The following is a 13,450-nucleotide window of genomic DNA, read 5'->3' as shown; positions in this document are numbered from 1 at the left end:
TGTATTTTAGCTTTAGTTCTTTTAGTGGTAGTTGGGATTGTCTACATTGTAGCGATGCTTTCATAAATTTGTATCTTTTATGGTGGCACGCATGTTGTATAAATAATTAATTATGATCTAGGTTTTAATATGGTATTTATGTCATGTAATGTAGATGAGCCGGCATTGGATGTATAATACTGATCGTCGCTCCCAAGAGTTCATTGACGGCGTGCATTCTTTGTTACGTGCGGCCGAGGCAAACAAACGCGACGGTTTCATGTGCTGCCCATGTGCCATATGTAAGAATACGGTGGAATATCCTTGCTCAAGGACTCTTCATTCACACTTGTTCAAGTCAGGTTTCATGCCAAACTATATTTGTTGGACGAAGCACGGAGAAACCGGTGTTGTAATGGAAGAAGGTGAAGAAGAACAATGGGACGACAATGATATTATTCCCGATGGTGCGTGCTTCAATGATACTGCAATGGGAGAAGCTGAAGAAGAGGTAGCCGCAGAAGATGAACCGGCTGATGATCTTTCTCAGGTCATTCGTGATGCACAAAGAGAATGTGAAAGTGAAAAGGAGAAGATCAAGTTCGAGCGGATGCTAGAAGATCACAAGAAATTGTTGTACCCAACTTGTGATGCAGGGCAGAAAAAGTTGGGAACCACACTAGAATTGCTGCAATGGAAGGCAAAGAATGGTGTATCTGACAAGGGATTTGGAGAGTTACTAAAAATCCAAAAGAAGATGCTTCCGAAGGACAATGAATTGCCCGCCACTACCTATGAAGCAAAACAAGTTGTCTATCCTATGGGGCTAGAAATCGAGAAGATACATGCATGTCCTAATGACTGCATCCTGTACCGTGGCAAAGAGTATGAGAAATTGGATGCATGCCTGGTATGCCATGCGTCGCGGTATAAGATCAGGCGAGATGACCCTAGTGATGTTGAGGGCGAACGTCCGCGGAAGAAAATCCCAACCAAGGTTATGTGGTATGCTCCTATAATACCACGCTTGAAACGTCTGTTCAGAAACAAAGAACATGCAAAATTATTGTGATGGCACAAAGAAGACCATAAGGTAGACAATATGTTGAGACACCCTGCTGATGGGTCCCAGTGGAGAGCAATCGACAGAGAATTCCCAGAGTTTGCAAATGATGCAAGAAACTTAAGGTTTGCTTTAAGTACAGATGGTATCAATCCTTTTGAAGAGCAGAACAGTAGTCATAGCACTTGGCCTGTTACTCTAAGTATCTACAACATTCCTCCTTAGTTATGTATGAAGCGGAAGCTCATTATGATGCATGTGCTCATCCAAGGCCCGAAGCAACCTGGCAATGACATCGATGTGTACCTAAGACCACTTATTGACGAACTTCTCATTTTGTGGAATAAAGAAGGTGTACGTGTGTGGGATGAGTACAAACAGGAACACTTTGATCTACGAGCATTGTTGTTCATAACAATCAATGATTGGCCTGCTCTAAGTAATCTTTCAGGACAGTCAAACAAGAGATATAATGCATGCACACACTGCTTCGGTGATATTAGAGGTGTATTCTTGAAAAAATGTCGAAAGGTCGTGTACCTTGGCCATCGTCGATTTCTTCCTGCAAATCACCCCGTAAGAAAGAAAGGCAAGCATTTTAAAGGGAAGGCAGACCACCTGACCAAGACTCGCAACTGAACCAGTGAGGATGTACTCGATATGGTCAATGATGTGAAAGTGGTCTTTGGAAAAGGACATGGAAGCCAACCTGTTCCAAACGACGCTAACTGTCACGCACCCATGTGGAAGAAGAAGTCCATATTTTGGGACCTACCCTATTGGCAAGTCCTAGAGGTCCGCAGCTCGATCGACGTGATGCACCTGACGAAGAATCTTTGTGTGAACCTGCTAGGCTTCATGGGTGTGTATGGAAAGCCTAAGGACACATTTGAAGCACGACAGGACCTGCGTTGTTTGAGAGAAAGAGACAACCTACATCCAGAGAAGACAGATGATGGACGCCATTACTTACGTCCTGCTAGCTACACTCTAAGCAAAGAGGAGAAGGAAATCATGTTTGAATGCTTAAACAATATCAAGGTACCATCTGGATTCTCCTCGAATATAAAGGGTATTATAAATGTGCCAGAGAAGAAATTCTGTAACTTAAAGTTCCATGACTGTCACGTTCTCATGACGCAAATACTTCCAGTTGCATTAAGAGGAATTCTACCTCCAAATGTACGTCTAGCCACCGTGAAGCTATGTGCATTCCTCAATGCAATTTCTCAGAAGGCAATTGATCCAACTGATCTAGCTAAACTACAGAATGATGTGGTTCAATGTCTTGTCAGCTTTGAGTTGGTGTTCCCTCCTTCCTTCTTTGATATTATGACACACCTCCTAGTTCACCTAGTCAAAGAGATTTTCATTCTCGGTTCTGTGTTCCTACACAACATGTTCCCCTTAGAGAGATTCATGGGAGTCCTAAAGAAATATGTTCACAATCGTGCTCGCCCAGAAGGAAGCATCGCCAAGGGCTATGGAACAGAAGAGGTCATTGAGTTCCGTGTTGACTTTATTCCCGGCCTTGACTCGATTGGTGTTCCTGAATCGAGACATGAGGAGAGACTAAGCGGAAAGGGGACACTAGGGAGGAAAACATATATTGGTATGGATGATGATTATTTCAATAAAGCGTACTACACAGTTCTACAGAACTCCTCTTTGGTAGATCCGTATATTGAGACACATAAGGATCTCTTACGATTCAAGTTTCCAGGGAAGACTGAAGCTTGGATTACGCGTAAGCACATGGAAACTTTTGGCGGTTGGTTGCGAAAAAAATGTCAAGGTGATGAGAGCATCCATGAGCAACTGTATTTATTGGCTATGCAACCATCATGGCATATCGTCACATACAAAGGGTACGAGATAAATGGGAACATATTCTACACAGTAGCCCAAGATAAAAGGAGTACCAACCAAAACAGTGGTGTCCGTATAGATGCCACAGACCCGAATGGGAATAAGCAGACATATTATGGATGCATAGATGAAATATGGGAACTAGAATATGCACCTACTTTGAAGATCCCATTGTTCAAGTGCCAATGGGTCAAGGTGACCGGAGGCGGGGTAACAGTAGACAACGAGTATGGAATGACAACCGTAGACCTTAGTAATATTGGGTACAAAGACGAACCATTCGTCCTTGCCAAGGATGTGAATCAGGTGTTCTATGTCAATGATATGTCTACCAAACCAAAGAGAGGGAAAAACGATAATGACTCAACCAAAGAGCCAAAGCGCCACATAGTTCTTTCAGGGAAAAGAGTCATCGTGGGAATTGAGGACAAGTCGGACATGTCAGAAGATTATGAAAAGGATGACCGAATTCTGCCCTTCAAAGTGAACAAAGACCCTAGCATCTTGGTAAATGATGAGGACACTCCATGGTTACGACGTGATCATAACCAAGGGACATACGTAAAGAAGAAGTTCACTACTGTGCCCACTTGATGATATAGTGATTTAATGTAGTGTGTGTTTGAGATCTTATGTAATAATTGTGAATTCAGATGTTTATTATGTCATATTTCAAATTAAATCAATGTTTGATTTGGTGGGATTTCTCTCTCAAAAAGGTAAATTAGGATATTGAGTGATGAAAAATTAAAATATTAACGTTAAAATGATGTGAAAACAAATTTTTTGTCCAAAACCAATAGTTTTAATAATTTTAATTAAACACTACATTTTTGCATTAATGAAATAATAAATATTAGTTACATTATGTTTTATAATTGTAACAAAAAATAAAAAAAGTTAGGTTATAGATTTTTCCTATGTGCAATAAAGAAAAAGAAAATCCATATTTTTAACAAAATAATTTTATGCCTTTTATTTAATTTACTATGTATTTAACAAAAACTATTGCATTTCTATTGTATTTAACAAGACTATTGCTTAAAACAGGCGGGAAACGAAACTGCATGCCACCTTTACTCCCGGGTGGGAAGCCCACCCGAGAGTAAAGGTGGGCTGCAGTTTTGTGGCCCGCCAAAAAAAACCCTTTACTCCCGGTGCGTGTTACCAGGTATACCTTTACTCCCGGTTGATAACACGCACCGGGAGTAAAGGGACCTTTACTCTCGGTTGGTAACTCGCACCAGGAGTAAAGACCCTTTACTCCGGCTGGTGGCTGGCACCGGGAGTAAATCTCTCTGGTATATAACCGCCAGCGCCTGGCGCAGATCGATCCGCTCCTCTTCTTCCTCGTCGAACACCGCCGCCCTCTTCTTCCTCGCGCCGCCGTCCGTTCGCCTTCCGTGACACCGCCGCCCTCTTCTTCCTCATGCGGCCTCCACCGCGCGTGCCCGTGGCCCTCCTCCGCGCACGCCCATGGCCCTCCACCGCGCCCTCCTCCGCACGCGTCCGAGGCCCTCCACTGCTGAGCTCGAGGTGATCAGTTCGTCTCTCTGTACATTCTCAGACGGTGGCCGGAAAACTTCAAAAAATGTTATATTTTGCTGTGATACTGAATATAGATGTTCTAAAGTAAATTACAAATGTCCTAGATTTTATATACGCAAATATCATATAAAAATGAAGGAAAACTTCAACATTTCTTCATTTGTGAACTTTGAATATACAGATATAATATATTAATGTTGCTAAAGTAATATGAGCATTACATATTTTTTCTGGGAAGACTATCTTCAAACTTTATATCATAGCATCAGAGACGAAGTACTGTGCCTGTAGAAGAAGAAAATAAATTCTTATCATTTCAGAAATAGTAATGGTTATATTAGCAATAAGACACATATACTTACATTTCATAATGACTTATACTTACATTATCAGCATAGAATTTTCTCATATGATGAATGACTACATGGTTCACATGGTACATAGGATCACAACATCACGCGCCGACACCGCCCCGGCCCGCCTCACGTCGTCGTCGTCAGCACACCGGCCACCGCGCCGACACATATATATACGTCATTTGTATTCATATGCATGTATATATACATCGCGGAGCACCGCCGCCCTCGTTCACCCATGCGTTTCTATGTATACGGCGGAGCACCGCTGCCCTCGTTCACCCATGTGTACAGACATATATACGGTGGAGTGGAGCACCGCCACTCTTGTCACACCGCCCTCTCTCGCGGCCTAGTCGATCAATATTCGTATTATCGTTATCGTTAACGCTAAACAATCACACCAGGGCGAACCGCGCTGTTGATGTCACCGACGTGGTTCGCCCTAGTCACCGACGCAATTCGCCCTCGGCCGTTTATGTATAGCCCTAATTCGCCCTAGTACCGACGCAGTTCGCCCTAGTGTGGCGAATTGCGTCCGTGACCGAGGGGCAAGATTTAATAATGCATATTGTTCGTAGATTTTACGCATGTAAGCAAAGATTTGACGTACTATATATTGGTTTTGTTTTTTGAAGCTAGATGGCCGACCCAAGAAACATGGATGAGGAGGAGTTGATGATGAATTTGATCAACACTGGCACTCAAGTTGCTGGCGATGATGGTGCTAAAAATAACATGCAAGAGGATGCAGATGACGGGAGTCAGTACTTAGCTCTTGAACAAAATGAGCAACAACATATTGGCCAAGTATATATTTTTTATTATTAGCTATATATATTATCATATGTCTTATGTGTGCTCATGACATTAAAAATAATGTTTATGTTTTGTAGCCCTCTGGATCGACATCAACAACTACAACGAAGAGTAAAAATGTTCGAGGTCCCAAAAAGCCATTGGAGGGCCGCTTCATCATCTCGGAGTTCAATGTGGATATAGGAGAACCGGGGGGGCGAATAAAATGAAATTTGTGCACCACTGTGGTTACCTTGTATGGGACCGGCTCCCGATCAGTACCCGCGAATGGAAGAAGAAGACCAATGCTCCTCATATCAGTTTTGTCTCCGATTGTGACAAGACGTTAATTTGGAAAGATGTCTTGGTACATTTCATGCTCCAAACAGATGGCTATGATGATATAATAGACGGTGATGAATTGAAGGAGCGAGTTAGGGATTGGGCAATGAAGAAGATGGCCACCCAGTTTCAGACTTGGAAGAAACACCTATACACGACGTATGTCAAGAAGAACATAGCACCAGATTTTACTATCCCAGGCCCGATCTCAAAGCAGAGGCCCTATTGGGATGAGTTTGTACAGTACAAGACTTCAGAAGAGGGTGTGAGTCGGGTGATAAAGAACCAACGTAATGCCCAACAGAAGACATACCACCATAACTTGGGATCAGGTGGCTACCCGACTACCATTAAGAAGTGGAACAAAATGGAAGCAGACCTTCTTGCCAAGGGTATCAGACCAGAATCACTTGAGTGGGGAGAACGTGCAAAGAATTGGTTTTTCGCTCATGGGGGAACACTGGACCAGGAGACAGGGAAGTGCGTTTATGGCGCAAGACTGCAAGAAGTAGCAGAAAGATTGTTTTATGCTTAGAGAGCTACTGCTAGTGGTGCGTTCAGGCCCAACAGAGAGAAGGATGAGCTGACATACGCCATCGGGACTATTGAACATGGTGGCCGAACTAGAGGCAAAGGAAGTGTCTCGTGGGAGCATGGATTCCCTCAGGATAGACCTTCCTACAGAAGCCGCCAGAGAAAGAAGGAAGAAGAGGCACAGCGGCTCCAGAGGTTGGAGGAAGCGGTGCGTGAAGCACAGGAGCGGGAAAAACCCTTGAAGCGAGAATGCAGGAGGAAATCAGAAAGCAAGTGCAAATAGCAGTGAGTGCAAGCAAGCAGGCATCAGAGCCAGGAATCAACATTAGCCAATCTATTCAGTTGAAAAGCAGCTGCGCTTCCACGGAGATACCAAATCAAGGGGACACAGGACTGCGCTTCCCTGTGGATGATGTCACTGAACCTTGTACAACGTGTGAGCTACACATTCCGAAGGGGAATTCCACAATCAAGGTGGCTATCGGTCTTGTTAATCCTATCGACCGAACCAAGACACCAAGGATTCATGGGAATATAATCCAAGAAGGATATGCTACCATCTCGGTAGATAAAGCTGAAAAAGGTTTTAGTGATTTGCCTCTTAACATTCCTGGAGGTGATGGCGAGAAGACTCTAGGAGAAGCGGAGAAGACATTCATTCTATGGCGCAAGCGCTACATCATCATTCCAGGGATGTTGGCTCCACCTCCTCCTAAACTACCTCACCATAGGTACGTGCGGATGAAAACACTACATCATTAATTTGTATTGGCTTAAATAATTAACAATCTGCTCATAATAATATGTCATTCCTTTTTTTGTAGCAGATCCTCCCCCAACCTAAATCCAATTGTTCAATCGCCAGATCATCATAGTGCTCTGTACGATGACATTGTGTTGGAAGGCGAGGCTGCATCCACACCATCTCCAAGGAGGTCTCCAACGCCGCAGCCGCCACCTCCAAGGAGGTCTCCAATGCCGCTGCCAACACCTCCAAGGAGGTCTCCAACGCCTCCCCCGCCCCCGCCTACCAAAAAGCCTAGCAAGAGGCTAGCCCCGCAAATGAAGAACCAGTCCCCGCCGGCAAAGAAAGCCACCGTGAAACCAAGGGCTATTCCCAAAATAATATCTGAAGAGAAGGAAGAAAGAACTGATGCATATAAAAAAGATATGTCTAGATTCTATGACAAACTTAAAAAGAATCAAGAAGCAAGGAGAAACTCGGAGAAACCGTACTTCTTCGTAGCTCCAGATATTCTAAGAAAAAGGGTGGCTTCTTACCAGCAACAACAGCGAGAATCTCGTAAGCCGTCCAAATCAACGTTATCGGACTATGACCGCACTCTCACCAAGTCAATTGAGGCGGCACAGAAAAAGAAGCGGGCAGGGAAAGGAGTTGCCCAACTCAGACAACAAGCGCACCAATCAGTCCCCCCGCTAGTTGTTGGTAATGAATATGGTTCGAATTTAGGATTAATGCATCAGGCAAACATACCTCCGGATGTCGATTTGGATCACCTTGGTGAATTTATTGATGAGACTGGTCTCGACCTTTACCAGATGTTTGGTGATGGAAACATTGAGAGTGCGGCGGAGGTTGATATTTAGAAGAAAAAATTTGTACTAGGCCAGAGTCTATACAACCCTCAAGCCTTATCTGATCTGGGGACGCAAATGTACCTGCTAAACAAGTGGTACATGCAGGCGTCTACCGATGGAGACTTCTGCGTTGGTGTTAGAATTAGAGATGAACATTGGTTCCATGGCGATGATGTTATGTATGTTGACTTTGCAGAATTTCATCAACTATGCCACCTGACCTCTCTGGACAAAGTTATCATTAGCTGCTATTGCCTGTAAGTAATAATTCTTTCGATCTATTATTAAACTCATCATATGTGTGTATATGCATATAAATTATCCTAACAAGTACTATATATATGCAGATTTACAATGACAGAGCTCAGAAAGGAAGGCTGCAATGAAATTGGTTTTGTTGATCCCCATATAGTATTCAAAGACCCAGTTACTCCAAAGACTAATTGGAAGTCTGAGTTAGAGAGTAACCTCATGAACTTCTTAGTGAACCAACGCCACAAGAAGGATATACTCTTTCCCTACAACTTCAAGTGAGTGTTAATAATGTCGATCATCCTTAATGGCTCATATGTTGATTCTAGTTAATTAATGAGTGTTATGCGTTATATCCTATAAACACATGCAGCAATCACTGGATATTGATGGACATCGATCTGGTGAAAAGTCACTTGATAATCTATGACTCGATGAGAAAACCACAACAAGACTACCAAGATATGATAGATATTATCCAGAGGTAATTTCGGTATCTCTAGCAACTATATATACACACAAACATGATGATTAACTATATCTGATGACGTGGCAAATTTTTTATTGGGCAGTGTTTGGAAAACCTTTATTGAGAAGCAACACATGGGAAAATACAAAGCGACACTGAATGTAATCCCTTTGAAAGTAAGTCCCCTAAATCGCATCATCTTTATTAATTAGACATATAGCTTTCACCGGATCACCAGATTGGATGACAAATCTTTTTCTCATAAAGTGGTGTCTGAGGTAGGAACAGGGGAACAACTATTGTGGTTACTATGTTTGCAAGTTTATCAAGGTGGTCTCCCAAAGAACTCCTACAGAGAGACTCAAAGTACGTTAAAAATACACTATATATTCATTTAATTATTATTATTGATTGTGTTACTATGTCTTTATATATATATGTACATATATTAATTTATTTTCCTTTAATTCAAACCTGTAGACTCGATGGTTGGAGGAAAAGGTCATACGGCAAGACCAAATCAAAGCAATTCAAGAGTCTATAGCCAGATTTTTTAATGAGCAGGTCATGATTCCAAGGGCGAGTTCTACTTCGACCCAACACTGCCATGGAAGCCAAGCTAGAGGATGAGAGGAAACTTGTTATATCACAACAACTGTAATGTAATCTTTTTGTAATATATGCACATGAAATAATATAATGTAAAATACACATATGCATGCATGCATGTAAATATATATATGATGCATGCATGCATATATATATATATATTCTATGCTTGAATTGTGTGATTTAATACGTTCATTGTGCTTGAACCGAAACATACTATACGCGCGTATAAATGTATAATTAGCAGCGTACAATACGACTTCGAAAACCTATTTTGAAAAGAAAACAATAAAATGAAAAGAAAAGAAAAAAGGAAAAAACCTTTAGTCCCGGTTCGTATTACCAACCGGGACTAAAGGTGCCGGCCATCGTGGCATGTCAGGAGGCACCTTTAGTCCCGGTTGGTAATACGAACCGGGACTAAAGGTCCTCCTTTAGTCCCGGTTCCTGACCCGGGACTAAAGGACCCCCCTTTAGTCCTGGATGCTTGCTCCCGGGTGGAGAACCGGGACTAGAGGGGGTTCCCCACCGGGAGTAAAGCTCTGTTCTCTACCAGTGGACTCAGATATGCTGCATGTAATAATTTGGCATTCCTCCAGTAGTACAAGGGTTGGCTCATTCGTATATACTCCATAGGAATATAGGGATAGAAAGGGAAATATCCATGTAACGGGTAGCAGACAACTAAGGGCGTGTTCGATACAAGAGCTAATTGCTAGCTAATTAAAAATTAGCTAAAATTGCTCTGGTGCATCCAAACAGGAGAGCTAATATGTGGGCTATTTTTTTAGCCAAGTATTCAACTACTGGTTAGCCAAGTAGCTAGACACACTAGTAGACAGGTGGACTTTAGTCCGGTTGGGAACAGGCTTTAGTCCCGATTAGATAGGTGGACTTTAGTCCGGCTGGGAATAGGCTTTAGTCCCGGTTTCTCAATCGGGACTACGAGTGTCTTGAACCCGGACTAAAGGTCCTTCGAGGATAAAAAAAATATTGCCTTCCCCCTATGAGCCTCATGTGGGATTCGAACCCAAGACCTCATGCATTGTCTCACGCATACCTTTCCAACCCACCTACACAGCACATGTGACTTTGAATGGGATGTTTTCCTTCTGAACTAACTCGTTGGAGGACTTTTAGTCCGGGCTGGTATCACCAACCGGGACTAAAAGGACCTTTAGTCTGGGTTGATAACACCAACTGGGACTAAAGGGTCTACATTAGTCTGGGTTGGTGTTATCAACCATGACTAAAGGGTCAAGGCTCTTTAGTCCAGGTTGGTAACACTAACCGAGACTAATGTAGACCCTTTAGTCTTGTAACACCCTAAAATTTGCACTTTTGAAAATAGGATTAAAATGTTTTATTTGTGAATTTTTGTGCACATGAAATATAGAAAAAAAATTATTTTTTATTATATTAAAATTCATCATAAGGAGTAGCAACATGGATGAGCATACATGCCAGAGCATTTGATTTATTGCAGTGAGTGGTTGAATCCAAAATTCAAAATGAATTGAAAATGGCTTTGAAATAAAAGAAAAGAAAAATAAAAGAGAATTTGAAAAAATAAATAAAAAGGGTTTCAAAAGTTCGCAAATGTTTAGTTTTGGAAACCTCCCAAAAGTGCTCATTTTGAAAAGTATGTTTGAAACAATGTTTGAATTTGTTTTGGTTTACATTTGAATTTTGGAAATAGAACAAGATTTGGAAATTGGAAAAATTGCTTTCTCCTTAATCTGGCCCGAAGGCCTTCTTCCTCTCCCCTTTCTGGCCTGGCCGTGGCCCAGTCTCTCTCCCCACCGGCCTGTTGCTGTTTGGCCCACCCCGGTCTCTCTCCACACCGCAGGCCAGCTTGGCCTCGCACTCCTCCGCGGGCCACTTCGCTCTCCTCTTGGGCTGCCCCGTTTTCACCACGCGGCCCGCGTCAACAGGCTGGCCCAGCCGAAGCCACGTGGATGCGCTGGCCCCTTCCTCCCTCTATGTCTCTGTCTACTCGAACCCACCTCCTGTCTTGCTGACTCGCCGGGCCCACCGGTTGGCGTCGTCTTCCTCCTCCAACTCGTGACCGTCCCGGACTCTGCTCCACTAGGAGTCCGTCTCCGCGTCGATTCTGGCGCGCTTGGTGGGCTGCCCAAGCGGCGCCGCCATCTTAAATAGCAACCAAACCCGTGCCGCACCCCTATCCACCCTAGCTCCAGTTTTATCATGGCAGCAGCCCTCGTTTGGATCTCATCGGATCCGGAGCTCGACCTGCCGTCGCAGTTGTCGTCGTCCGCGGTTTCTTTGCCCCTGTAAGCTGGTCTCCGAGCTTCGCGTTGGCTTTCTGAAGTCACCGAGCCTATTTCCCCTCTTTTCCTCGCTTTCTTTTGCTTACACGCCGACGCCAAATCCTTGCAGGAGCTCGCCATCTGCCATCCGCCATCCCATGTCGCGCGTCGTCGTCGGTCCGCTCCCGCCTCCGTTCTTGGTCTTGCTGAGTTCGCCGTCATCCCCTCTCTCTCCCCGTAGTCTTCCCATGTCAGATGGTGGAAGAAATCGCCCAAGCCGACCACGCTGGCGACCTCCTCTACTTTTCCGGCCATGCGACGTCGCCTGGGCTCGCCGCCGGTCACTCCTCCCACTCCTGATTTAATCTCCACCATCCAATCCAGATCCAACGGATCAGATCCTACCGTACCTCTTCGGTCGGCATACTTTCATAAGAGCCCCCGCAAATTTTTAAGATCTAACCCGCAGTCCCTGGTTTCTTTCAAAAGAGCTCCTGTCTTTCTTCAAAATAGGATCCGCAGTCCTCGGCCAGATTTAAAAAAATCAGATTTTATTTTAATTCGAAAATTAAGTTTTATCTATTTACAAAATTGCCACTACCTTCTGTAGGTCATATCTTCTCTGTTTTAACTCTGATTTGATCCGTTCAACTTGCGTTAGGTTCATAATTTCATAATCTACATGTTCATATTACTATTAGATATGTTTTTAACTTTTAAAATTTGAGGTTAGATTTAATCTATTATTTTATTAAAGGAAATCTTGTTTAATTCATATCTTCTATGTTTTAGCTCTCATTTGACATGTTCAAGTTGCGCTAGATTCATTACAACGAGATCTACTCGTTAGTAACAATGTTTATCATGTCACTATTTTTGGAATTTCATGGTTTAAACTCTAATTTGAATAATAATTATGCAACTGGATTTTATAAATAAAATATGATTTGTATTACTTTAGTTTTATAATTCAAATCTAAATTTGACTTAATTCAATTTATATAAGCTTTTATATAGTTAAAACACATGAAGCTTATAGTTTTATATTTTCTATTATGAGTAGATCTTTCGGTAGTCATTTCTTTCAAATCGTAGCTCCGATTAGCGTACTTTTCGCGTTTGTGTGATCGTAGCAACGCGTAGATTTGATTTCAAATTCTTTTTCATTGATTGGTGTATTGTTCTAATATAGTTATGTTTGAATGTTATGCATGTTTGTTCGGATGCTTGTGTGGTGCTTAATGATCTTGTCCAGTTGATGAGTTTTACGTGGTGATCAAGAAGCAATTCTTTGGAGGCTACGAACCAATAGAAGAAGGATCTAAGTTTACAGAAAGTATAGCATGGGATCTTCCTTGTTACCTATTCACCTTTAATCACTTAATTCATATTGCATGTGTCTACCTTGTTGCCAATAAAGATATCCTAGATATTTGATATCTTGTACCTTGACACCACGGGATATTGCATTGGGTAGTATGATGCTAGTGCTCAATTAAAGACCATGATCTTGTAACTTGACTAATGGTTATGCAATAAACATTAAAAGATGTTTTTAGCAACATGGAACAAGGGGGCTAGAGCATTGGGCTGTTTTTATGGTGCTCTAGATTCCTCTCCCTAAGGACTTATCTGTAAGTGATCATCTAGGATTTACAGTACAGCTATAAGGGCTATATGGCTCTGGCTTTAGTTCCGTATGAGGACATTTTCTAGCTCATTAGAGGTTATCTTTATTGGCGTAAGAATGGCTTGCCGAATC

This window comes from Miscanthus floridulus, chromosome 17 (genome assembly GCF_019320115.1).
Source record: "Miscanthus floridulus cultivar M001 chromosome 17, ASM1932011v1, whole genome shotgun sequence".
Lineage (NCBI taxonomy): Eukaryota > Viridiplantae > Streptophyta > Magnoliopsida > Poales > Poaceae > Miscanthus > Miscanthus floridulus.
This window is presented reverse-complemented; position numbering follows the sequence as displayed.